This window comes from Anser brachyrhynchus (genome assembly GCF_964034855.1).
Source record: "Anser brachyrhynchus genome assembly, chromosome: 1".
Classification (NCBI taxonomy): domain Eukaryota; kingdom Metazoa; phylum Chordata; class Aves; order Anseriformes; family Anatidae; genus Anser; species Anser brachyrhynchus.
This window is the reverse complement of record NC_137694.1, coordinates 16,766,951-16,794,328: the sequence shown is the minus strand read 5'-3', so window position 1 is coordinate 16,794,328 and position 27,378 is coordinate 16,766,951. Positions and strand designations below refer to the sequence as shown.

General features: G+C 45.8%; 1 protein-coding gene and 1 long non-coding RNA gene across 6 annotated transcripts in view; both read left to right on the top strand.

Moving 5' to 3' along the window:
- LOC308199098 lies at nucleotides 1–27,073 on the top strand. Its single transcript, XR_013954387.1, has 2 exons — nucleotides 1–2,636; nucleotides 2,682–27,073. It is a non-coding gene; the product is annotated as an uncharacterized lncRNA (long non-coding RNA).
- The window catches only part of CELSR1 (cadherin EGF LAG seven-pass G-type receptor 1), a 166,589-nt gene that overhangs the window by 3,744 nt on the left and 135,467 nt on the right, over nucleotides 1–27,378 (top strand). The window lies entirely within an intron of this gene.

The following is a 27,378-nucleotide window of genomic DNA, read 5'->3' as shown; positions in this document are numbered from 1 at the left end:
GCGTTCGAGGTTCATAAAGTGTCTGCTCACTGGACCAGTGTGGTGGCATGGGCAGAAATAAGCTCCTTGCAGTTTAATGTGCAACTTTCAGTTTCCTGAGGCAGCAATTTATCTGTGAAGTTCTTGGAGAGGAACCACAAAAATGTATCAAGCCCATGTGCTGTGCATTGAAGTGGTGCATTGAAGTCGTTTAGTAAATGTGGATCACGAGGGTAAATAAATATGTGTTTGTGGGGGGGTATATATTCCCTCGGTTTAGGTGGTACTTTGGCTAAAGCTTTTCTGATGTGGTTGCATAAAGGTAGTAAATAATCTAACTTGCAAAGATGCAGGGAATGCACGCGTATCTGTAGTGCTTGGGGTTAAGCCTACGATTGGTAAGACGTGATGGCTTCGGAGAGCCAGCTCCTCTCATCCTTTTATTCTCTTTTGTTTATAAAAAAAAAAAAAGGTGAGATTTTGTATCCATGCTTTTTTAACAAGATGTAGCCCAGTTGATTATTCTCATCTGCCCACTGGGAGGTTTGGCTGATTGATCCCTAGGCTTTGGCTCATGTCTCCGTTGGCATGGCCTGGGTAGATGTGAGGCTGGTGGGGCTCTGCTGGTTTGACAGGCAGAGTGCTGCTGGGGGACACGGCGGCTCTTGAAGCTACGAGGCTGTGAAATAGTTGTGTAACATGGCTAATGGCTCCAGGGTTGCTGCCTCAGGGCTAAGGGCAGATACTGGCCCAACAGCAGCAAGATCAGCACTGAGAGATCTCTCCCGTTGTGAGGGCGAAGAGGGACGGGTATTGTGTGATTTCCACCCTTGGAGAACTTGTGTGTGTCAGTGGAAACTGTTTCTTCTGTTAGGTAGACTGTTCAGTATGTGCTTTTATGTGAGCATGCATACGCTCTTAGGATATTCTTTTTCTGCTCTGTCGCTTGTTTATCATGGAATTACTTTTTATGCCTCTGTGGCATCAATCATGCAATGAGTAATTTCCTCTGCAGGTGCCACTCCATAAAGTTTACTGTGGACCTGATCCCATACTTCTGTTGACTTTCAAACGTTATAACCAGATACATTCCTTGCTGCCTCCCTGCGCAACCCTAAAGCTAATATTTGTACTCGTTTTTGCATAAAATAGCTGAAAGTACTAGGCACATAGAATGACACTTTGGGAGATGCTTCTTTTTTGGAGGATTGTATTAAAAAAATACCAAACTGTGGCGTAATCCTGGCAGTGCTTGTTACTGTAAGTAGTCATTAAGTGCGGCGGGGCCTCAGGGGACAGAGCCCTGCTCTCTGTTGTGTTTGCAGGCTTGTGTTCCTTTTTGCTTCAGGAAAATGAAAGTGATATTAACTGCACTGATTGAATTTGTTGGGGTGCGTCACCTGACAAGCGACTCCTATTTCTTACAAAATGCTGGGGGGCAGCTGAGGTGGTAAGTTAGCTCATAAATGCCGTTTCTGTGTCCTGTGAGGACTTGCAGAAAAAGCAGGCAACTGGCTTGTGGCCTTAAAAAAACATTTGGATTAACGCTCAGGTGGCTGCGTGGTCATTGTCTGCCTGAACCAGTAGCTAATAGCAGAAGATAAGACCTCGACTAGGAGCAAGGAGCTTGGAGAAGTCATTTTGTTACACTGGAGTGTTCAGGACAGAAAAATAGATTATAGGAGCTGTTCCTTTCACAGCCTGACTTAGGCAGTTTAGGTGCATGAAGTCTCAGGCAGGGACATGAAGGACTGGAGACCTCTGTTTTGATAAGTATTAGGAGCTTGGCTGTTACTGCATCGTTCTCATGTTGGGTGAAGATGTGAACTTTGCAGCTTTTCTGTGATATTGATCTGTCTGTCTGCTGCATGTCCTGAGATATTGGAAATAGGGTTTTTGTGGGCAGGATTCTGAAGTAATTCCGACAAGCGCTGAGCTCCCTTTGGTATTTGTTTCGAGAAGTTGGCTGTTTGGAAACTGGAAGGGCGGAGTCTTGCAGTTTGTGATTGTATCCAGGAAACTTTCACCTGCTTGCTTTCTCTGGTTTATCTGATACAGTCAAAAAAAAAAATAAATGCTCAGACAGAGCTCCACCTGGTTATCTATAAGCGTTGCAAAATACCTGCAAATCATCTCCTAAAATGACCTGCCAGTTAACTGAAAAACGTGTCTATCGAGTAGCCATTAACCTCTCAACCCAGACAAACACAAAGTCCTGCCCTGCTCGCAGCTGCTGTTCAGGTCAGTGAGGAATTTGCGCTCTTTATGAACTTGGGGAATTTGATCTATATACGAGTCGGAAGTAACAGTGCTGCTGTAAAAATCTGGTTTCCACCTAGAGCTGTGTTGTGCTGCTGAGGAATGTAAGTGTGTTTGAGGCTGGTGAGGAGCCGTACCATCCAATTCAATCACTTTGAGGCTTTGATACATAGCTAAAACCTGTATCCTTGGGTTTGATGCAGGAATTGTTTGAGTAAGCATGGTAATTTTGTCATTTTGCGTATAAGCAAAACTTGAAGAATCACGAAAACCAAGAAAACTGAGAGAATTGGTCTTGCAAAACCTGAGAGTGGCAGGTTTTAAAACTTTACCTAAAGTAAACACCTTCAGCACTGCATGGGGCCATGGGGTGCCCTTGGCAGGCCCTACGTGTGTAGGCCCTACGTGTGTAGGCCCTACGTGTGTAGGCCCTACGTGTGTAGACTCACTCTGGGCCGTGAGTCCTGCAGGGCCGTGCCCCCACAGCCCGTCAGGAGCAGACCCGAGGAGAGGAAGGAGGAATGTGGATGGCGGGGCTCCCGTGGGCGTGTGGGTATTTGCATGCTGGATCCCGAGCGGGAGCTTTTGAAGTCAGGCTCTTTTGAAGCGAGTCTCTCTGGTTTCTGTGCGTGTCGCGTGGAGTGAGCGGACCAGCCCACTTTGGGATGAAGCTCGTCCAGATGTGCTCCAGGCATGCCCCAAGTGCTCCAGCTCTGTCTCTGGGTTGAGTGCATGGGGCCAGGCTATGGCAGCTCCTGAGGGAAATCCCATACTGCCCCCGAGCATCCTGTGCCAGCTGCCTCTTGCTGCCCACCTCCGCTCCTGGCTGCCACTGCCTGCTTGCGTGGGCACCTGCGCTCACCAGTGTCTCACACAGCCCCCAGGTACTGCTGGGGAAAGAAAGAAAAAGAAAGAGAGAAAAGAAAAAAATAAAAAAGGAAAAAAAATGTCTCTTCCACCCAGTGGAATTTTTTCCATTTGGCGAGAGGTGAACAGGGGCAGTAATGTATCCCTCAGAGCCCCTCGTTTTAGCTACCCTTTGCCCTGGGAGCTGGTACTCGCTGTGCAGGCTTGGGGTCACTTAGAAGGACACATTCTTCTGTTACCCTCATACCTTCCAGGTTTTCCTGCAGGAAGGCAGAACTTGGCCTCATATTCCCATGCCTGCACATATCATCATTAGGTTTCTGTTAACTACTTGGACCCTGCTGAAATCCTGCCCTTGCCTTCCAGGGGGCCAGGATTTTACTCTGGGGTTCTGGTATGTGTAGGTCAGTCTGTGACTTCTTAGTGTTATTAGTAAATATATAACTTGAATTGGCAGGATTGTTATAGAAGGTTACTTTTATTCCACAGTGATGCTTACAGTAATGTCAAATTGATTCTTGTTCCTTGGGGATTTTTCTTCTTTGGTTGAATATTGCTCCAGTCTTGTGATGTTGTCCCGTGTTAAGCGTTGTGCTGCGGTCCCTGCTCGTGCAGCGGAGGAAGGCTTGGTGCTGGCCTCAGCTGCGCACAGATGCTGCACGAGTTTGCTTGGGTATCACATTGCACACTCTGCCTGCACCTGCTTGGCTGCTACTGCCACAAGCAGCCCCACTTATCATTAGTGACAGTTCACCCAGGCACTATAACAGAAGTGTGTGCACCCTCCTCAAGGAACAGAGCAGACAGAAGTCAACCTGAGTGTATACTAGAGATTTTGAATGCTCCAGAGTATGTAAAATAATGTCATATAACATGCCATTTCTGGAAGGCAGCACTCTTCAGTTCTGTGCTTTGACATGGGCTGGTTTCCCTAGCACGGGGTAGATACCCAGGCATTTGGGGGGCCATGCAAGCTAAAGTATTGCCTTTACATTTCTTTGACTTTAAATCTCCACTGGCATTCAGTGACATTATTGGCTATCAGCAAATACAAATCAAGGTAGAGCTCCTGCCTGGTGCAATAAACTTCTGTTATTTTGAACTGCGGTCCTGTTAAAGGATCTTCATTATTATTGTAATTTAAAAGCCATTATGCTAACGCTCCTGGATCTCCAGCTCTGTGCCTTCCCCATACAAATGTAACAGAAGACATAACACTTGGTTTTAACCCTTCGGACAAACGCAAGACCATGGTTGTGCCTGAGATATGGGGCATGGGGGGGGGTTATTTGTGTGTGTGAGCCGGCACACCCCCATCGCACTCAACGCCACAACAAAATGCCCCTGCCCCTGGATGTGGGCTGGGAGCATCAAGCTGCGTGCTGGCCTGCTGCCTCCGTGTTTGGGGAGGCTGTGCCTCCAGCACCCTTGGATGAGGGTGTACGGGGCTGTTGAGGCTGTTTTTGGGTGCAGATAGGCAGCACAAGCAGCTCTGCTGCACTTCTGCTGTGTGGGATACTTCTGGTGGTCAGCAGGTAGATGCTGCCAGGCTTCAGAGGAGCCAGACCACTTTTAGGTATCATCGAGGAGGCACTGGCACCCAAACTGCTCTCTGTGGCCTCCTCTGTCCACCAAGGAAGTAAATTCCTGTCACCCAAAACACAGCTTTGATGCAAACCCTGCGGGTTATACAATTACAGGATTATAGAAATGAAAGGATGCTCCCTCCCTGCTTCTCCTTGCACCTTCCCCTCCGTTAGCGGAGGTGCGGCTTTCCTACAGAGCACGTTTCCTGACAGAACGAGGATTTTGCACTCAGCTGGTCCTGGGGAGCTTGTGCAGCCCTGCCTGTGCTTGCATTTCATGTGTGCATCCAGCGTGAGGGTGAGGGAAGGAAAAAAGGCACCCAGGAGCCTGTGAAGACCAGGGAGGAAGCAACAAGTGGCCTCACTGGGAAAGCAGCAGGCCGCGATACCCAGGGCTGTGTGTTTGCTACCCCTGGTCATTGCTTTGTGTATGAAATGGGAAATAATGGCTAGTAGCCTTTACACAGTGCTTTTGAACGCTTACGTTTGTGTTCCTAAACAGTGAATCCAAAGTAAAGACCATCCTTTTAAAATCAGAGAGCTCCCAGGCTGCCGTGGCTACCTGAGGCCTGCCTTGCCCCTGTGTAAATGGGGGGCAGTGCGGGGAGATGCCCCTCCAACCTGCGGGTGGGCGACTTGCCCTCATCCTCTGTATGATCTGGTCCAGCTGATAAAAAGCTGCTGCTGCAGCCTCACTGCTTTCGTATGTGTTTCCTTCCACCTCGTTCCTGGATTTCATAGGAGTGGTGTATTTTTGTTTCAAGAGACAGGAAAGTGTCTATGGCTACGGGAGCAAAAATATTTATTAGAAGTCTGACTGAGAAAATAAACTTTTTACCGAGATAAAAGATGTTTTTTGCGTGTAAACAAATAGCAAATTATCTGCAGCTAAAGTAAATAAACAATTTCTTTGCTAAAATAGTCATCTCCAGTTATAAAAAAGAAATGTTTACCGCAGTGTACTTTGGGAACTAAATGGGATGTTTTATCTCAGACAATTTTGTCCATCAACTTCTTTCAGAAAAAGCTACTGTAAAACTAGCTAAAGAGCTACCATAAAAGTAGCTGTCACTAAAAATGTGTCTCCCTGTTTGCGTGTCCTCCATACACCCATTTTTTTTGTTAGACAGTGTTTAACTAGATGTTTCTACCTTGGTGTATCTCAGCGGTTGAAGCACATTCAGATGGCACTTCTTGACCTCATGCCACGCAGTGAAACTTTGAACCATAAATACCAGGGGTTGCAATCAGTTCCTGAAGAGAAAAACAAAATAAAAAATCAATGAAAACACATTACTTACCCCCTCCTTTGGAAATTGCTGTACCCAATCCAGAAAACACCTGTGTCTAAGGACCAAACTGAGAATTTGGCATGTAGCAGCATTTCTGCTGTCCTTGAAAAATGATACAAAAAATGTATATATGAAGTAGGATAGCATATATCTTTTCTCTAGGTGGGAAACTGGTTGATGGAGATGCAGGGGTGCCCGGGACAGCTGCTGGGGACAGGCAGCTTAGCCTAAACCCGGCCGTGTGTCGGGGAGACCCCAGCCAGGGCACGGAGGGGCACTGATGCACTGGGATTGTGCGTGTGCTTGGGGCGGTCAGCCAGAGGTTCTGGGGAGAGCTCGAGCTGCTCCGCTTGTTTGTTGATGTAGTATATGTCAAGTCCCTACATAAAGCCAAGCTCAGCAATGCTGCTGAAAAACCCAAGTGTATGTTTGTATTTGCAGCATCGTCTCGTTACAATTTCTGTGCAAGCTTTTGGGTTGCGTTGATTGAGAAGTGGCTTAATGAGGTTTCAGGGTGGGTTTTTTCAGCTGGTTTTGTACACACCTTGCTCAGTGCACTGATACTTTTATTTAATGTTTTATTGCCTAAATGAGGATGCTTTCCTCAGTGCTTTTCAGGAAAGAGGTAGATTTTAGGATAACAAGGAGAAGGTGTAAGAAGAATGAGTCTGAAGATAAGAGAGGGAGAAAGATCTCCTAGGATTTACTTGATAGCAAGTCTCCAGTGATAGAAATGAAAATTAAAGAAATATTACCTGGAAAACTTTTTTTCCCCTATCTTCAAGTTATTTGCAAATGGGGAGATAGTTATAATAGCCATTTTAAATTGGATTTGTAATTTTATTATTATTATTTCTGGATTGCTTTTTAAGCTTCAGGGTGTGTTCATGAATTGGTTTCCTTGCTGTATGCCCTTGTTGTGATTTTCTTCCTTCTGAGAAGTTATTGAAGTGCTTTTCCTTCAAGTGACTTACACCTGGGGATTGGGAGGAATCCCCTTGTGTTCTGTTGTTCTGGTCCCATGTTTCTCTGTGGCTCAGAATTGTTTCAGGCCGAGGTTGTAGAGCCGACTGCCAAGTGTCCCATACAGAATAAATATTGTTGTAAAGGGTAATGACAAAAGAACCTTTTGTTTGGAATAAAGGAACAGTTTTCTAGGTTTGGATGTTAGGATGATGGTAAGCATGAAGTAGAAGTAGTCACGGAGAGAGCAGGTGATATGAAGCAGTGGCATTTTATACTTTATTATCTCCAACATCCTAACCCGAGGAAGTAGCTGGCTGCTGATAAAGCGTATAATTTTACACTTGCTCATTGAGTGGTCTGTTTTCCTTCAGCACATATTCTCAATATCTTAAAGCTCCCATCTTTGAGCTGAATGGATTTTCTCAGATGCCTCCATTCACAGTGACGCGTCAGCCAAGCCGTGACTGACAAATGCAATGCTGGGCTTTAGCGAGGGTAGGTAGGACGTTCGCTGCCCTTCTGGGTGTTCACTGCCTCTTTCTGGTGGGACCCTTAGCACACTTGGATGGGAACCCAGGCCTCCTTGCCTTCCCAACCCTGGTGGGTTGTCTCTGGTGTTTTAGCTGGGTGGATGCTCAGGGTTCATGGGTTCAGGGGCATATGAAAGCACACAGCACCCGTGCTGTGTTTACAGTGCAGCCAGATGTGGAGCTGCTGCATACGTAGGTATATCTGTGCTCACTTGCATCTGGCTATTTAGGGAATAGACAGCAGTGACTGCACCATAGCACAGCCTCGGTACAAGCAGAGCGATTTCATTGGACCCCCCCACTGGATTTCATTTTCTGGACAGGAAACAAGCAAATGTGAAGCAAAGACCTCTTCCAAACCTACGTGCTACAAATACCTGTTCAATATTTAAGAGGCAACTCTAGCTGTAACACTCATGCATAGAAGATGAGTAAGGGGAGGATCAAATGTTAGTCATAACACGCAATCTATACACTCTCCATCCCTTCTCCCTCATTTTGAAAAGCCCTCAGGATTTTGAGAGCCAGTCGGTGGGGTCAGACTTGCTTCATTCAAATGCTTGAGATAATGCAATTTCTGTGCTTAAGTCAGTATTGCCTAACTTACAGGATTTGGGCAACTCTCTTGGCTTCCTTTGGCACATAGACTTGTATTTCCAAAAATATTGATGGAGAGTCACTAGGAAATGTAGAAGGGTTAAAAGAGCTGAAGATACTCAGATCAGATCTGATGAGCCTTTTTGGCAGTTGTTCATGTTATAATGATTCTGTCCCGGTTTCTAGGGGAATGGTAATGTTTTTTAGGCAAAATAGTACTCAAACTACTCTGACATCTACTTTGACATTTAAGAAACAATTATGCCAATTCTGTCCTTTATGAGTAATTGGCTTTTTTGTTTTCTGCTCCTTTTTTTAAGACCGTTTTGCCAAAAGATTGCTTAAAGCAGAGTACAGAACAAGTTGACAAGGGGCTCAGTTCTTCAAAGCCTTGTTCACAGTAGTTGTCCACTTGAAAGAAAGAATGTCTAAGACCTGATTAAATTCAGTTTTGCCACTTTGTGTTCCTGTGACAAGTGACAGTTTTACTGCTTTTCCCCCCAGTGCAGCTCTTTTTTCCAGTGTTGAAAAACAGAGAACTATTTATAGATGTAACACAAGTTTCCAAACAGGGGCAGGATGTAATCTTCATGGAAAATTTTGAAATCCGTCATTCAGCGATTTCTTGTTTGTTTGGTGAGGATTAGTCTCGCACAATTGTTTATAAGGCATGGATGCATAGCCTTAGGTTTAGATTTCATTGCAACTTGTTGATTTTGTTGGGCTGAAATAGCATAATCAAAGGCACGGTTTGCTTCTGATGGTCAGATTTATGTCACGTGGCACCACCCCCGAGAGAAATAAGGTAAAACATGTAGGTCCCACCCACGATTAGTCGCTAGGCGGGAGGGCTGCGGGCTGGAGGTGCTCACCTCACCCCCCTGATTAAAGAGGGAACACAGGTGAGTGACTTGGGCTAATTGCCTTGCTGTTACTTGGCCAAAGCCCAGCGGGGTGAACCCACCCTGACTGTACGTGCCAGGAAGGAAGGGTTAGTTTTCTTTTGTAGTGATGACTGTACTTATTTCTGTTACAGCAAACTACCCATATTTACAGGCTTAGCAGACTAGATAGAAAGAATAGGGGGAGGCTATAACTTGCAAGCAGGAAAGTGTTTTGCTATGAGTAATGTTAGGATATACTTTAAATGTTTTCAGGTGTTCAAGTGTACGAAGAGGAAAAATATGCTTTTATGGGAATTTGGCATTCAACAAAGAACTAAAACTCTATAATACTTCAGAAAGGTGATCTTTGCACTTGGAAAAAAAAAGCAATTGGACAGAAAAGTAGGATTTGCTGTAGAGAAAGGAAAACTTCTGGACTTTGTTTCAACAAGCCATTAATGCTGCTAAGCTGTAACTGCCTTCGTATTTATTCTACTATTTACACTTGCCAAGCACAGAAAAAGCAAATAAATGAAATGGTAAACCTGTAATACATCCTCAGGGGACCACATAATAAACATAGACGCGTTATGCTTATCAAATACAAAGAAAAGTAATCTGTTTTCAACACCATTGCCAAATGTGTGATAGATGCTACATTCCATCAGGTCTCTAGCACTTTTGGAAATGACACATCTGGTCAAAATATTTCAACACTTTTTGAGGGAGGGAGAAGGAAAGGCCATTGTTAACAACCTTTGTCAACACTACATCTCTTTCCTACTGTGGAGTCTGCGGTTTGTATCCAGTTTTGGGGAGAAGCAAAACCATCTGGACCCATCGAATTTAGTTTCACAGACACAGTGACCAGCATCTAGCAGTCTGTCTTTGCTGCTAAATCCCAGGGGACAGTTAGGTTTAGAAGTCTTCAGAAGAATGAATATTGGTAAAGGATCAAATGTAATCAAGGTGATTCTCAGTAGCTGCTGTGCCACTGAAGCACGTACCATGGGTTCAAAAAGTTGCTGGGTTTGTTGGGTTCACTCTTTTCTTTCGGGACAGAATCACAGAAAGGCTGAGGCTGGCAGGGCCCTCTGGAGGCCGGCTGCTCCAACCCCTGCCCAAGCAGGGACACCCAGAGCAGGCTGCCCAGGACCACGTCCAGGCGGCTTCTGAAGATCTCCAGAGAAGGAGATCCACAGCCTTGCTGGGCCACCTGTGCCAGTGCTCCATCACCCACACAGCACGGCAGTACCTCCCGTGTCCCAGGTTGTGCTCTGAAGTGAGCCTGGCTCTGTCCTCTTTGCATCCTCCTTTCAGGCATTTATTTACATTGATGAGTTACCCCTGACCCTCCTCTTCTCTAGGCTGAAAAGTCCCAGCTCTCTCAGCCTCTCCTCATAGGAGAGGTGCTTCAGTCCCTTCATCATCTTCATGTCTCTTTGCTGGACTCTCTCCTTTTTACACGTCTGTCTTGTACTGTCTATACTTGCCCAGGACTGGGCACAGCACCCCAGCTGTGGCCTCGTCAGTGCTGAGCTCCAGATTGGACTCCTTGACCCTATTCAAAACTGATATTAGCCAGTCATTGAGTTTATTTGATTGAATTCATGTCATAGCACTTTTGTGTTTTCCATGAGCTCAGCCCCTCATTACTCACGTGCTTCCAGCTTTCATCCTGCTGGGTCTGATTCCAAAGCAGGCCTTTTAACACCCTGGCTGTATTGTTTGTTTCTGTATAGCTGTCTGAATTTAGTTTAAATCCTGTAAAAGTTGTCACACATTAACCAGAGCATTGTTTGTTCTGGCAGTGTGTGACTACCAGCCTCCAGACACCACCAGGCGTGGCTGTGTGGCGGTGCTTCTCTCAGCGCGGCTGGGAAGAGGCGCTTGGCACCTTTCGCAGCTCAGATCCGGTAGAGGACTTACGTATCTAGCCATTACATGCCACGGTGCCTCACGTCTAGGTGTCCGCTCTCTGGGGCAGTATCCTGATTTAGGCAGTCAAGTGTCCTATAAAGTGGGAGCACTTGAAATACCATCCCGCTACAGCCCGGGCTCTTCACTCAACATAGCGATCGGGACACTTAGCGAGGGCACAGATGGGCAGGGCTCCAGGCCTTGATCTCAGAGCTCTTACTGTGCTGTACATTAAAGAGGAACCGAATAGGATAGAGAAGCAGCTGTGGGCCTCACGTTTCCCATCTCTTGGGTTAGTGCCATGAGCTCTGGGCTCATGCTGACACTTGCCGCGCGCCGGAGAGGCTTCCTGGCTCGCGGCCTGTGTCTGGGCACCTCCGCTTCAGTCGAGCCCCAGCGTAGGCAGTCTGGCCCTGGCCTGAAGCTGCCGGGGTTTGTTTCGGCTGCCATAAAAGCTGGAGCGTGAGCTGTTCAGGCCATGTCAGGACTAGGTCAGCGCTGGCTGTAGCCAGGGACTTGTATCTTCCCGCCTGGGAACTCAAACGTAGAATAAACAGGAACCCCAGGCCTCTGCAGGGAGTGCTCTCCTATTGATCAGGGCTGATTTGCTTGCTTTCTGGCTTTCACTATTTGTAGATATATTTTAAAAAACGCTTCCTCTGACTTACTTTTATGTGGAGAAGCCCCCACGTTGATTAATGAAAGGGTCAGTTACGGAAGGGTTCGTGTGATCAGACTTGAGTTACGCTGCTAAATATCCAGAGTTGGAGGCATCTTCACCTACTGTTTAATTCTCTTTCTCACTGCAGTTTGCCGTGATGATAGACTTGCTGGTAATTACCAACTTGTTCCTGCTTGTTGCTTGGATCCTGTGGCTGTTCCCGTAATGTGCTCGCTGACGCTACAGCTAGCCGACACTGTCATGACACATGCAGTAAAGATCTCTTGGCAGAGATGACTTGGTCGAACTAACCCATTGGTTTGCTTATTTTCCCTTCACATGGGGTGTATTCTGATGCTGGCCTCCCTTTATTGACACAGGATAATGTAGCAGTGTGTGCTCTACATGATGAGCTCCCCATCTGGCAGATAATTTAAATCCCATCTTAATTCCAGTTCTTGACATCACAAAACGTGCCTGTTCATTCTGGTGGACTTTGCAGGCTTCTTGGAAAAGGATTTGTTGAGAGCTGAAGTGATGTGGGCAGATTTCTGTGCGTTTTTGCAATGTTAGGTAAGATGGGTTAACTTTTAGTCTCTACATGCTAAGCTACCTAACATTGTTAGCTTTTAAAATTAATTAATACCTATTACTAACATCACCTATAAAGTGGTGATGGTACCACGGAGGTTTTGGTGGCTGACACATGCAGCTGATGCCTTCATGCCTCGTCTCCCTTACAGCTCAGCTAACAGCAGTGCCTGGGACATCATTCAGCTTTAAAAGGCTTTAAACTAGGAAACTGCTATTTACTACCAGCAGCATTGATGGATATGACCAATTAATAGCAATAAACTCAGGTGAGGAATGAGAAACGAGGACTTTTTTTTTGTATTGCATGCAGTGAGCTTGTTTTAGATGAGTGAATTTTACAAACTTTTCTACAATCACTTTTAAAATATGTCCTTTGCCAGATCGTTGGGAATTTCTTAAGCCGAGAGCTGATTCATTCCTTGGCGGGAACATGCATCAGGCTGCTCTGAAACGAGGTGCTGAGATGATTAGATAAAATTATCCAAATTCTTCAGAGCATGGGTGGCAGTCTAGCATCAATACCTTTGTTTTCTGCGGGAAATCCTCCAGAAGAAGCAGTTTTGCCTGCTTGGAAGTGGTGTTGGTTACTCCCTCCTTTCTGCTGTTTTCTTCTTGATCACCCTTGAGCTGTCACAAGATCCTGTTGCTCTTTCAAGGCCTAAAGGGAAAGTAAAGTGATGACTTTGATGGCTGATTGGAAGGCTTTCCCCCAGGCCTGGTTGCTGGTGCTAATCAGACTGAAAACTGTCCCTTGAGGTAAACAACTTTACTCATGCTCTGTACATCCAAAACTGATCATGTAGGATGACATTTTGCTGGGTTAGCACTGCATAAAGTTGGGATATTGTACATTTTAAGGTATTTCAAAGAAGTTAGATACATGGCTAATGATAAGAAAAGACTAATTAAATTTTATTCCAGTGATGAAACTGAATTTTAAAGAAATCAGCCTGAGATTTCTGCAGTTGTGAAATACCTGGTGTTGGTTTTTGTGCCACATTTCTCATATTACATGATGTTGCCCAATACCCAGTAAGGCATATTCTTCTCTCATTCACCAGGTAGGGCTCTGTCGAGGTCACTGCTTCCCTCCGTTTATTCAGCAGAGAGCTCAGCCTGATGATTTTAGTGCCACATGTCCATACTCACCTTTCCAGTGCTTTTTCCTCTCTGCAGTAATTTTCCATTTTACAGTGCAGCGATTACTGAAAGTAAGGCTCTGACTTGGTTTTAACAAGCATGATCCTTCCACACTTCCCACTTCTGGCAGTCGGCAGCAAGCTGGCTGGGTTGGGGAATCACAGAATGGTTTGGGTTGGAAGGGACGTTAATGATGACCCAGTTCTAACCCTCTGCCGGGGCAGGGACATTTCCCACTAGACCAGGTTGCCCAGGTTATCCATCCAACCTTGCCTTGAACACCTCCAGGGATGGGGCACCCACAGCTTCTCTGGGCAACCTGTGTCAGTGCCTCACCACCCTCAGAGTGAAGAACTTCCTGATGTCTATAGGGTCGGTCCTGGGATGCAGGCATTTTTGCCATGTGGCACCCACTCCATCCTCGGGGAGTGGTGGGAGAGGCAGTGGGGCACCAGTTTGCAGACAGGAGCTGTTGCTGCTCGAGTGAGATGCCAGTCCATTAGAGCTTCAGGGTGCTGTTTCAATTTTAGAAAGCACAACAGTTAATAATCCCACACTAACAAACTGCCATTGCTTCTGTTCCTTGTTAGATGCCTTAATTAATTTACTTTTCATTTCTGTTCAGAGGGATTTTGTAGCATTTAATTTGCTCTTCGATAATTTATGAGTCGTGAAATCTTTTGGAACATATTAGCCTCTGTGTGATGGCATTTCAGCACTTTTTGCATCTCAGTGCATCTCATCTAGAGGCAATGCTATCATTTTTTAAAAAGTAATACATTGCTACATGGGTATGATATGCCCTCTTTTTGGAGACGTAGCCCTCCTCCTACTTAGGTAGTATTCTAAGTGTTTCTTCCTTAGGATTAATCCCTGCCAGATGCATCACCCACCTCTGAAGTCACGGTCCCACCAGGAACACGGAGACCACCTCCCAGACAGAACTGTGGCTCCACCAGCAAAGGTCTGCACTGTGGGCACATGCACTCATTTATTTTTAAGACTAGGAGAATGCGGAAAAGAACGAGGTTACCATTTGGCAAACATATCTCCCTAGAAGTGACCTGTGGCAAGGACTGCTTCTGGTCCCTCATGGTTGGACTGAATGATCCTCTTAGCCCTGCTTCTGAGCCAGTGCATATTGAAAATGCTGAGAGAATCCTGATCTTTCTTTTCATGCTGTGCATTCAAAATGAGGAAAGGGAGAATAATCAGGGATTATCAAATACTGGCATGGAAAATTATTCCGTTTTCTGAAATTACACTGGTTAGCTAACTTACTCTTCTTGTTCAACCCGTCTGTGTGTCTGAGTTGGTTCAGGAAGAGGGAAGCAACAGGACAGCTGAAAAATGCATTCATGGGTCTTCAGCTGCAGGGGTTTGTTACGTGCAATGGTTTTATTAAAGCAAGTGAAGTACATGCTGTCGTACCAGGCATTGCTGATGTCTCATGTCTGTACTGTTCTGCTAGTTCCCATTCTAGAAAAGTTAATGTATGCTGTGAAGAGGACAAATTGGGGAACAGCGATTTCGTTTCACTGGAGGTACAATTCATGGCAGAAGATTGCGTCTTTCATTTTGCAGAATAAAAGCCAAGGAAGACTCTGATTACTCTGCCTACCTCTCTGAATTACTTATGGAAAGTAAAGTTAAGAGCATGGGAGTTTAAAGTAAAGAAAAAGTCTGAGTGAACTAACTCTGAATAAATTTAGGTGGGATGTTAGAAGGCAGTTTGAAACCTTTAGGGAAGCAAATTTGTGGAACAACCTCTCTGTGAAGGGATCCAAAGAAACGTAGCTGGGTTTAAGATGAAGCTTGATAAATTAATGAACACTTGATAGTTTATGATTAATATTATGTACATAGAACACACTTCCTTGAGAAGCTTCCTTGAATAGCAAATTGAACTTGTTGATGGGAAAATTCCTTCCCATTCTCTTTTTGCTGCAGAAATTAAACACACATATTAACAAATTGCACATGCATTAGCCCTTTGAACTGCCTTAGCTTGTGTGAGCTGTTGTCTGTTGATAACAGCATTGCTGTCTTTTCTTAAACTTGGTATCAAAAGAAGATAAAGAATCCACAAGGCAGTGTGGTTCAGCAGGTAAATTAATGGGTCTGGAAGTTATTCCCAAATGTCACAGGCTGCAAGTTGCAGCAAATCTGAGCGAATCTTGCTTCTGGCTGCTGCAGTCCTACCCATCCCAGTACCTGTGTGACCTTGTGCTGAGCTGTTGCCATGCACCACGTTGCTGAAAAGCCAGTCTGCCATTAGAAAAAAAAAAAAAGGAAAGAAAAAAGAAGAAAGAAAGAAAAAGAAAAAGAAAAAGAAAAAGAAAAAGAAAAAGAAAAAGAAAAAGAAAAAGAAAAAGAAAAAGAAAAAGAAAAAGAAAAAGAAAAAGAAAAAGAAAAAGAAAAAGAAAGAAAAGGAAAAGGAAAAGGAAAAGGAAAAGGAAAAGGAAAAGGAAAAGGAAAAGGAAAAGGAAAAGGAAAAGGAAAAGGAAAAGGAAAAGGAAAAGGAAAAGGAAAAGGAAAAGGAAAAGGAAAAGGAAAAGGAAAAGGAAAGAAAAAGAAAAGGAAAAGGAAAAGGAAAAGGAAAGAAAAAGAAAAAGAAAAAGAAAAAGAAAAAAAGAAAAAGAAAAAGAAAAAGAAAAAGAAAAAGAAAAAAAGAAAAAGAAAAAGAAAAAGAAAAAGAAAAAGAAAAAGAAAAAGAAAAAGAAAAAGAAAAAGAAAAAGAAAAAGAAAAAGAAAAAGAAAAAGAAAAGCCAGACTTCTGACTTAGCAAGAAGAAATATCTTGGTGTGTCAAGGCAGTGTCAGAGGCAGTGGCACAGTGGCAAAGGGGGGTGAAAGTTGATAAAAAGCCAAAGTACTAATAAAAATGAACCAACCAACCAACCAAAAAACCCTCTGACAGTGCAAAGAAACAGTTCGAAGAAGTATCAGATGAGTACCAGTGCAATGCAAGGGATGGAACTAAATCTAAGGGCTGTCTGCCATGCATGCACAACCAATGTCTAACTTTCCTTTTTTTAAAAAAAAAAATCAGATTTTTATTCCTTTGTGCCAGACAGAAGCGTTCAGCCCATGGTTGGGTGGCTGCCAGGGCTGACGTGAAGGAGGAGGCAGCAACTAGGTGGGCTTATGTTTCGCCCTCAGCTTGATGGGTTCTCTGCTACATCATTAGAGGAGATTATGTATGTTTGGCCACGTTTGGGTTTTTGTCTCTTCTGGAAGGAAGGAAGTCTCCAGAAAGTCCTTTTGGCTTACGGACACATTGACTCAGACTCAGGGAGAGTTTGTTCCAGTGCTCTTTGTGCAATGGTCAGCACCTAACCCATGTAGATAAGCGTGTCTGCACTCAACTCTTCTGTGGGTACAAACCTCCTGGGTTTCATTTGTACAAAGCTCTGCCAACCCTACAGCTTGAACCTACCACAGGTTTTGTGGTGTGAAATGCACCTGTATTACTAACTTCAAAACCATGGGAGAATCAGTGAGCATGTTTAAAAGCACGTATCTTGGAAACACACAGAGTCCAAGAAAATATTGTTACAAATGAATGCAAAAATAAACAGCGGAATTAATTTGGTTCTTCATTCCCCGTAGGTTACTGCCTTTCTGGTTTTGTTAATAAGAGTTTTAACAAATGTTGATTTAAAAAGGTAAATGTCATGATAATAAGGATTTTGCATTGGGAAAGTGTATGTGTTCATGTGCTCTGGCTCGGTCCTTTGAATTATCTAGGCACTACTGTAACTGATAAGTGCATGCTGATAACCCTGTTAATATTTCAAGGACTCTTTGCAGCTATAGGGGAGCAGTAGGTAACTATCACATTCCTGTGCATTGCAGGACAGGTTTCTTATTTGCTATCTTAATGGCATTATGTGCACGCAGTTCTTTATAAGCTGCGCTCACCTTGTCTCACAGCAGCTCCTTGGCAAGCAGCCTCGTGAACTCTTTAAGATGCTTCTTACTCACAGTGGCTGGGCTCATTGCCTGCCCTGGTGTGGCTGGGATTTGGATTGCAAATTCCTGATCTGAACAAAGAGGGAGAATATAAAAGGCTGGTCTCTGGCCTCTCTCACACTTCAGGAAACCTTTCCGGCTTCAGAGGACTGTGCTCATAATTCTGGCTACACTTCAAAAAAGAGAAGTTTCTATCTTTGCAAAGACTGGTGCAGCTCCACCAGTAGGCTTGCTGCTAGAAAAGGGAACGGAGAGGCTCCAGGGAGGCTGCTGGTGGTTTAGGCGTCATCTTATCTAGAGCTACCTTGAGCCGTGTCCACACGTCTCCTATTTTCCCCCTACTTTGTCTCCTCTGAACCACACGGCAGGGAATGAGTGTTTTAAGGAAAGGCAAAGGGTGAAATAAACCAGGATGGAGACAAATCTGGCGTGCAGGATGTGTCCATGTGTGGGTGGAAACTGCACCCAGGTACTGAAGGAGCGGGCAGGATACCTGTGAAGCAGGTTGCTGTAACTGCCTTCACGAGACAGCACCAACCGAGCGGGGTCTGTCCCGTGCTACTTGCGCTTGATGAGTGGCGACGGAGATGAGTCAAAGTAAAGGGGGTGACTCACCAGAACCAGGCTCGTATTAGTTGCTTTACATGTGTGAAATGTTGGGAAGTGGCCTGTCGCTGTCGTGAAATCGTTACCTTCCTTTGGTTTGCTGCTCTTCAGAGGTGTGGGAGAAAACGTGTAAACCCTGTTTCAGCCATCGTCGGATTAAAAGGTGGCTCTGTTTGGCTAACGCTGAACTCCCAAGGGGCTCCAGGTGGGGAAATTCCTCTTACTGCAAGGCAACCACCAAGGATGAAGTTACGTCCGTGCACCTGGGGTTCCCTTTGTGCTTTCTCCATCATCAAAGATGACAAAAAAAAGCTCAAATAATTTGTTTGTTTCCAAACATCCACAGAGGACTTTGCACAATAGGTAGCACTGGGTTAAGCCGTCCGTAATTGTTAATCATTTTTGGTTTAGAAAGCGTGGCAACTGTTTACCCCGAGACAGGTTTGTGTAGCACAAAGACGAAAGCTGCTTTCATGTCTCTTGAGCTGTGTTTTGATTTCAAACCACCCTCCCTCTTACCCTGCTCCCCAGAGCCCTTGCGTTAAAGATATTTACCACACACCGAGATCTCCACCTCTCTTGTTGTGTACAGCCGCAGTCTTCATCCTAATGGACTCACAGGAATGAGGTGGAGGTAGAGCACGGGCATTAGGATTATCCTGCCCCTTAGTATGGATTGATCAGAGGAGAGAAATGCAGCCAGCGACGCTCTTTGGGAAACCTTGTGTAAGAGGTAAAATAGAAGGTAGACCCAGCTGAGAAGCCCAGCGAGGAGCATTTCATTTGATTTTTAGACAAGGCAGAGCCAGCGTGGGGGCAGGCAGCTCCTGTAGGACCAGCTCCGTGGTCCAGCGGGTCCCTGGGCATCTGAGAAGGAGCCTGGAGCTCCCTCCCACCCGTCACTGCACCAGGGCTTCTCCCAGACTGGAGCAACCTCATCACCCAGACAAAACGTTTTCCTGAATATAACATGCCCCAGAGCAGCCCCCTGGAAAAGCTGGTGCTCCCCAGAGAAGTTTTTAGGTGTATCCTGCTTCGTGAAGGAGTTGCAGTTTCTGTGAGTTACAGCACTCCCTTTTGGGATGTGTTTGTTAGTCAAAAAGCAAACTCGACTTCTTCCTTCTCTTCCAGGAGAAATGAGTCTGGAGGAGAGGCAGGTGATCAGCGAAAGAGGATCTGGCACAGCTAATTTTAGGGACAGAGGGCCGCACAGGGGCCAGGATTTAGCTCGACTGCCTTTCTGATTCAGCACCATGTGTAGGTAATTAAGGTATACCCTCCAATTAGCGTAAGTGGCCCTTCTATTGATGTGCGAGATCAATGAGCCCACTTGCAGTACAGATAGCAGAAAATAGTCTGGATGATTTTAACCACTGTTTTGCATGTTTAAGTAATTTAATGGTATAAAAGACCTGCCCTTGCTAATGTTTACAGAAGCTCATTAAGCGAGGCAGGGATGCTGGTGTGCCCCGGAGGCCAAATGGCAGAGCCTGGCTGCTCCCCCTGCTCCGTCCCGTCCCAGCCTGGCCAGGATCCGTCCCTGGGGAGCGGGGCAGCCTGGCAGGGCGTTACCAAAACCTGCCAAAAACGCTCCAGGTCCGGCGCTGACACTGCTGCAGGTGATCGTGCACCGTGCCTATATCCTGACCTTGCTTAATTTACTACCACAAGTATCGCTGCTAAATTATGTGAGGCCAGAGGGGTGTCTGAGCTAATATCCCTGCTCTAGCTCTGCCTAGTAACAAATATTAGGGAGAGAGTATGAGAAACAGGACAAGTACAGGCTGGTCCTTCCTCTATTGCTCTGTCCCAGCTGCTGGCAGGCAGATGTTTAAGGCTTTTGGGGCTCCACGGCTGCCTCATCTCTGAATTTATTTAATTCCTCCCTGAGATTTCTGCTTTCACCAATGCTTGATCACAGTCCCCACAGTTTAGACTCACACACTTGCAGAAAGTGGTTCGTTTCCATGAAAACGTGTTGCCTGATAATTTTACTGGGTGCTCTTTAGCTCGTATACTATGAGGAACAAGGATTACTTGTTCTTTGCTCCCCTTCTTGTGATTTTATATTTCCTTGTCATGCCTTCCCTTGGTTGTCTGCCTGACCACCCTGGAGGGAGTGCTCCTGGTCTTGTACCCTGCTGTGAAGACAGCCTTGACGGCTTCTGCAGATGTGCCTGACTTGCCCAGGAGCTTGCAAATGAAAGCATCCCGCTCTAACTTAGTGTATTTATGCCCAAACCATATTCAGGGAAGGCACAAATTACAGGGGTGTTAACTACCTGCATTGTTCTCAGGTGCTTCGAGCTGCATTTTTTATGCAAAATGTTTGCTGTGTTTACATCATTCTTTAAAAACCCTTCTTCACAAAATTTGCAAAGCTTCAGCCGAAGAAGCAGCCCTCCCTGGGTATCTGCTGCTGGCTGGGAGGCGGCAGGGTGCCCCATCTAGTTTTTGTTATTCTCTTTTCTCATCCCCCTGACTGGGCTGTTTTGGATACAGTTAATACCCATTTCAATACACAAATATACGCTATATCGCCTCCCCTCTCTTGTTAGAGCAGAGCTTAGTGATATATTTCAGGGAAGAATAAAGAACCAGGTGCAGCAAATGTATTTTTACATTTCTATTTGTATTTGTTGGCAGCCTCCTAGCTGGTGGGTTGCCAGCACAAGCGCGGGAGAGCTGTGCCTCGCGGGGCTTGCTCTCCTCCTGCTGCAGGTGATGCAGGGCAGCCAGGACCTGCAGTGGGTTTCTTGTCAAAATTAAGATGTTTGCTTCTCCTGCTTTTGCCCCCATTTGACTTTTGATTCCGCATGGTCCTGTCCCCTGGGAATTCCTGGTTATAGAAATGCCCAGGAGAAGGGAGAGGTGGGAGATGCCCAGGACTTGAGGGGCTCTTCCCACCTCAACCCAGAATCTGCGTATCCCACCTGTGGAGCTGAGCCACCACGCCAGCAGCAGGGAACATTGACTCCAGCTAAATATTCCACCCCCCCTTGTCAGGTTATTTGTTTGTTTATATATCGGGGCCCTTCTGCTGTTATAACCACATTAATTGCGAGTGCATCTGAACCCGACTTTAATTATTTGGATTGGAACTTTAATTGCTCTATGGATTGCCTTTGAATCACAAAGGAAAATCCCTGTGTTCTCCTTAACTGTTAATGCTGTGTTCCTGGCCGGGACTCGGCTTTGAGGTAGGACAGGTAAAGCTGCCCAATTTTTCAGACCCCTTGTGAGCCCTTTATGATGGAAGGGTCAGGGTGGGTGTACATATCTGTTTGTTTTTTACAAGACAGCTGTCCACCAATATCAGAAAATGCTGAATTTCTTTATGAAGCCAAAGTTCATTCCGGAAAGAAGATATTTGAAGGCTTCAGAAGAAAAGACAAAGAAACAACAACAATAAAAAAAATAAGACCAACACAGATAATATTATCTAGAAAGTATAAGGAGCTTTGGGAGCCTGATGGTGGTGAAGGAGAGGCTTTCCACAGCGGTCCTGTCACCGGCCTGCTGGAGAGCACCTTGTCCCAAAATGGGATCTGAGAGCGTTTCTCAGGGCTGACAGCATTGGATGAGTTTTGGTCTTAGGTGTTAGGTTTGAATTTGTCTCTTCTTAAAAAGAGACAGAAAGTGAAAATGAGAAAATCTCCAGCAACGTTGCTCAGAGGACGTCAGAAGGAAAGTATTTGCTGTTTCTGTTCTGTTTGTGTTTGTAGAGTGTAGAGTTTTGGTATTGATCCCATTTTGGATTATAAATCATTGTAATAAAATAAAAAAAACAACCAACAGCTCTGCATTTATGTGCATGCACGTATGATAGGGCATTTGCTTCATTTAATTTTCTTAAAGTCTTGCATGTAAGTTTTTAACTCCTCTCTTTAATAGGTGAGACTTAACTGGAATCCTCCTGGTGGTGTCTCGGCCGCAGATGGTTGAGCAGGGAATTATTAACCCAGGCTAAGAGCTAACATGAGGATTACTGCAAAGTTCCTGCCTGTGTCAGCTTTAAGTGCGCTGTGTTACTCAAAAAGCTGCGGAGAGTTCAGATTGCTTGAGCCCGTGCCAGGGGACTGCCAGTGGCCTTTTGTCAGCCCCTGACCACCTCAGACAGGGCTCACAGAGTCCCTTTTGTCTGGGCCGAGCAGCTCCAGCGCTGTGCTGCAGCCGCGGCCTAGCTGCCCTCCGGCAGGTCAGCACCTGTGGCGTTAAAACCCCTTTCCGTGTCTCCCCAAAATAAGCTATTTCCAGACGCTTTCTGTCTGCCCCCAGTGAAGCCGGTGGTAATTCTCTCGACTTTGAGACAAAAGGTGTACGAGCACCTTCAGGTGATCTGCAGGATCTGTTAGTGTGGTTGTTAGCGTGACCTAGAAATACTCGGGAGCTTTTTGTGGCTTAAACAGCCTCTTTATTACAGCAGGGACTGCTCAGTATGCAGGAAGCTCATTCACGAGGGGCCCTGGTACAGGATGGCTGGAGGGGAGGTTCTCTGGAGGACGGGGCAGGAGTGAGCAGGGAGGTCACTGCTGTACCGGAGCAGGGGGTGGTGGTCATGTCACAGACCTTCAGGTGACAACTGCAAGGGACCCTGCTTGGCACCTGCTGTGGGAGAACGAACTTCTAAAAATTGTTTTCTGTTAGGGTCTTGTACCTCTCTTTACTTTGCCGGTGAGAGAGATGCAGGGCGAAGGTGGCCACGAAGCTCCCTTGATTCCCTCGACTTGGTAGGAGGGAACCTGGCAGCTCCGTGACTTGGGGTTCCCGAGGTCTCGTGGAAGCTGAGTGCAAAGCTCTTACTGCAGACCTCCTACTAAAAGTCCTGTGGACTATCTGCATCTTTACCTGAATCATAAAACTTGGTTTTGTTCAAGAACTGCTGGCTGTCCCCTCCATACGGCTGGCACTTGGGTCATCAGTGTTGAACTAGGCACCTCTGCTGAGGTGGGGCACTGCCAGGTTGGTGTGTCATTGGCATAGAGCAATATTCCAGACTCTTGACAGTCCAGATGAGGCTCCACATCTTTCCTTATGCAAGGAAAAGCTTTGATGGAGACATCTGAAGGTCTCTTGTGTGGTTAAGGTCTGGGGAACAGGCCACTGTGGCCACCAGTTCCCTCCTCACTGGTGCTCAGAGATGCCCTCTCCCCTGCATGTTCCTCTTCTGAACAGGCAACATTGCTCTGGATGATCTCATGTGTATCACCACCGCATTTCTTGTGGAGCTGGACAAGATGCCTGAGATGGCATCTGTTGCACTGCAGAACGAGGTTTTTCTCCCATTCAGTGATTGTGGCCAAGCCTTTCTTATCAAACTGATCTGCAGCTGGGGAACTGGACACCCCCTCTTTCTTGTATTGCCGCTTAACGCTCCTTCATCACCCTTCACTGCAGAAATGATGTCCTCGATGCCAATATCTGCAATATCTGGATCTAAGATCATTTCAGGAGGAATTTGTCCAGGTTGCCAAAACCCTGGAGACAGAGGAAGCGGTGATATCAGCAGAACCAGGAGCCTTTCCTCACCGTCAGCTCCTGGAGAGGCCCAGCTCACCTTCCAGGAAACCGGGGGATGTTGAAACCTGTTGTGCTGCACCTGTGCTTGCTCCGTGGGTAGGGTACCCTGACACAAGTCTCCAAATATGAACGCACTGTGCTGAAACAACCTGGTCAGCAGCACTACGCCAGCAAAAACTGCACCTTTCTAATTTCCTGGTCTAGACTAGTTCGCGTGTTTGCGCCTGTAGACCTTTCATTGGGCTTCTCTTGCCTGTGCACCTCTTTCCTAAACTGACTGGCCTGTGTCTCCAGCTGTAGCCTGGGAGGTGTTGCCTCTGGGCTGATGTTTTCCCGTCGCTGTCGGCAGACCTGTGGGGCTCTGCCTGGCTTTCTGCGCCTGTGCCTCAGCTGACTTTGTTGGATGCATGAGTTTGTCGCTGGTCAGGCTCCTCCCAGCCAGACCAGCATCCATCCTGGAGGACTAGACGAGGACCAGCCTTTTTCTTAGCTGAGAGACAATATCGTCTATGTGCAGAAGCTATAGATAGCTCAGGGCTAAATGTATGCTCGCATAGCTCTGCTGGCCCTGCTGCCCCCGGAACAAGAGGATGCGTTTCGGGAAAGGAATCTGTCACGCTGGTAACTGAGCACGGAGCACCATCGCCAGCCCTGTGTCCTGTCCCCTCCTCGAGGTCTGCACTGCAGAGCCTTTTTGCGTGGGCTGGAGCGCTGCGGACACGCAGCCTGGGCTGGCTGTCGTGACTGGGAGCTGGCTGCCTTTCCCTCTGCTGATCTCATTTTTCTGACAAAGCTTATTTTCATCAGCCAGATGGACAGCCATTCATAAATGTTTTGTGGAAAAATTCCTCAGATCCCTGGGCTGAATACTTAGGAGCTTAGTTTCTTTTCTTTCTTTTTTTTTTTTCTTTTTTTTTTTTTCCCTGATGATTGCATGGCAGAAATACAAGTGCTACCAGTTGTTTGGGATGCTGTGTACTCACTCCGAGGTGTATAAATATCCTGGTATTACAACATTGTTCATGCTCACTTGTGTGTATGCACGTGGCCGTATCCCAGTATGTCACTGCAACTACTTTTGAGGTCAAAATACGGAGACATCCACCCTACTTCTGGTATTTTAACTTGTCAGTAATAGCACTAACATGAGACAACATCTTGTGTTAGTTTGACCTTGTTGACGGCTTTCTGAAGTAACAGATCCTAGTGGGAGTCACAGGTGCAGGTGTTTGGCTTCATGTGGATTCTTCCAGAAGCAAAGGTGTTTCCCCAGCCCCTTTATTTGCTGGTTTTGTGTTTGTAACATCTCTTTTTCTTCCAACACAAGAGCTGCTTCTAGAGGACAAGGCCCAATACAGTTGTCATACTCTTAGAAAGTCAGGGGCTACCCTGGCTTTTCATGGAGTCATGTAGTCTACCCAGGCACTTCCTAAAGATCACCTCCTTTCTTTTAGCTGTTGTATATTGTAAAGCACTGGCTTGTTACTGTATAACAGAAGTCCTGGCGTTTGGGGCATACTCACATGTGCGAAGAACATGACTGCCGCAGAAGCAAACAATTCCTGGGACACTGCTGCTGCCACCAGCCGCCAACGCGAGCAGTTGTTGGAGTGCAAGCGTGGCTCTTCCCATACCTCAGATGCGAGAGCAACAGCTGCAAGGGCTTTTGTGCCGGCTACGGTTGCAAAAACATTCTCTGCCTGCTGCTTGCCATGCCCATCGTCCGCCCCTGCAGCAAGCTGTGGGTAGCAAGAGCGCTTGTAGAGGCTGGGGGCTCCGAAATCCTCGTTTTGTACTCCGGAATTTGCCTCTGATGTGCTGTGAGCTCCTGTGGCTGTGCCTATATCCTTCCCCTCCGTTCATTTATTTGCCTGTGAGGATAGTTAACAGGTCAGAAAGCAGAACAGAAAGCGAGCACGCGTTTGCTGGAACCTGAGTGTGTGTGAACCCTCACTGAACAGGAAAACCATGGGGCCACATGGCTGCAGCCATCTCGTAGGAATGCGAAGCCCATACAGGGCCGGGCTGATGTGCCCCTAAATTGACAAGGGCTGGGACTGTGCTGTGAATATTGAAGAGTTTCTTTCATCGTATTCCCCATGAGGTAATTCCTACAGAACAGCATCGAAGGGCTGGTGAAAGGGAAAACCTTTATTTGCTTATTCTAGAGGGCAGTGGCAATAGAGGACCAGATGTGTGCTGTAAATACACGAGTCATGAGAAATGTTTGCATCCTGCTTGATTTCTTGTTCTCTGATGGCGACGTAGCAGAGACTCAGCAAATAAAGATTCCGGCAAGTGCTAGAGGTTGTTTATTGTGGATTGCAATAAAGTGCAGATTTGGAGAGGGCGCCTCATGTTCTCCTTATCTGTCCCTCTACACTGCATCTTTATAGGGCTGCAAGCTCCCCAAATGCCAAAAACATTAGAACCCAGGATGCCTGTGCTTTAAATACACGGCGCTTATGACAGACTGTTGTTTTTTTTTTTTTTTACTTATTCACTCTATTGTTTTTTTCCCTTTACAGCAGCAATCTTCTGGCCAGCAATAATGCAAAATTCCCAGTTCTTTTAGAAAGCCGGCGTTTGCCAAAACGGTAACCTCATAGATTATCTTCTTGTCAGTAACGCTTTTAACCACAGTTTTGGCAGAGCCTTGAAACATGCCCTTTCTCAGGAAAGAGTTGTCTGGGCTAGAAAAGCATTGGCATTAAAAAGAGGTTGTCATAGTGATTGAAACCTCCTCATAGACATTCCTCAGGAAAAGTAGGCTGCAAGATGCACCTTTGTAGTCCCTTTTTTAAGGAAGGGACCCTTTAAATTGAAGAGCCTATGGCATTGTCAAAATGCAGATTTCTGTCACTTGTAAAACAATAGTCCTCTGGAGTGCTGTTTGTGTATCAATGCTTATTTTAATTACTTTCTACAAGAAACGCCTCAATGGGAATTAAGTTCCAATTTCTTGCTCTTGCAAGGCTCAGTGTTTTTCGGGCTGAACCAGGATCACAGCTTGGCTCCCCACATTAATAGGAAAAGATCCGAAGAAGACACTCAGACCTGGCCCTGAATGACAAGCTCTGAGCAGGCTTGAAAAGCACAGCCTGGGAAATCTTTCCTTGCTACGTTTGGTCTTTTGACTGGGCAGAGCTAATAAAGGTCGGGACGTGGCTGTTACCTCCCAAGCAGGCTGATCACACGTACGACCGGTGTGCCTGCGTGTGCGAATGCATAAAGAGAGAGTTGGGAGTACAAATAAATAACTTCTGTTTGGCAAGGTAGCATTTAATCAGTATTTTTGTAGACAGATGTAATAATTCATTCGAATCACTGTTATATCTGCATTATATTTCTGCTTACCAGAAGAAGATTAGGAACTTTGCTATAAAGTCAAGTGAAATATATTCATATGCTGGATAATCTGGGAAAAATTTGGAAGAGAATTAAACTAGGAATAAAAAACACGTAGGGGATGGGATGAGGTTGTGGAAGTCCCCTGGTGATTATATCCTTCAGTACTCGGGGTCTCTGGGTGTGGGTTTTTTCCATACACTTGCTTTAAATTCTTTCATAACACATGTACATGCATGGAATATTAATTAGATCAAAACTAAACTCATTGCTAGCCCAGAGCCATCTGTTAGAAACCCACTTCTTTTTTGTCCTTTTTTTTTTTTTTTACCTGACTGCCCAAAAAGAAAGGTCTAATCCTGAGACATTCGGAGATGATAACAGAATGAGAGGTGTTGATGCAAGCTGCACTGGATTTCTATGCCTGCTCCTGCAACAAAATTAACCCCAAATTCCAATCCTTTGGGGATTAAAGGAAGAGACAAAGAATAGACCTTTGGGAAGATCTTGTTATTTCTGGAAGTACCCAAAGCCCTGCTGGGAAGGGGGCCTAATGAGAACCTATTATTGTTCTTATTGTTCTCTCTGAAGTCAAAGGGACTTCTGCAATCGACTTGAAAGGAGCAGGACCTGTGAGCCATTTATTTTACTTTCA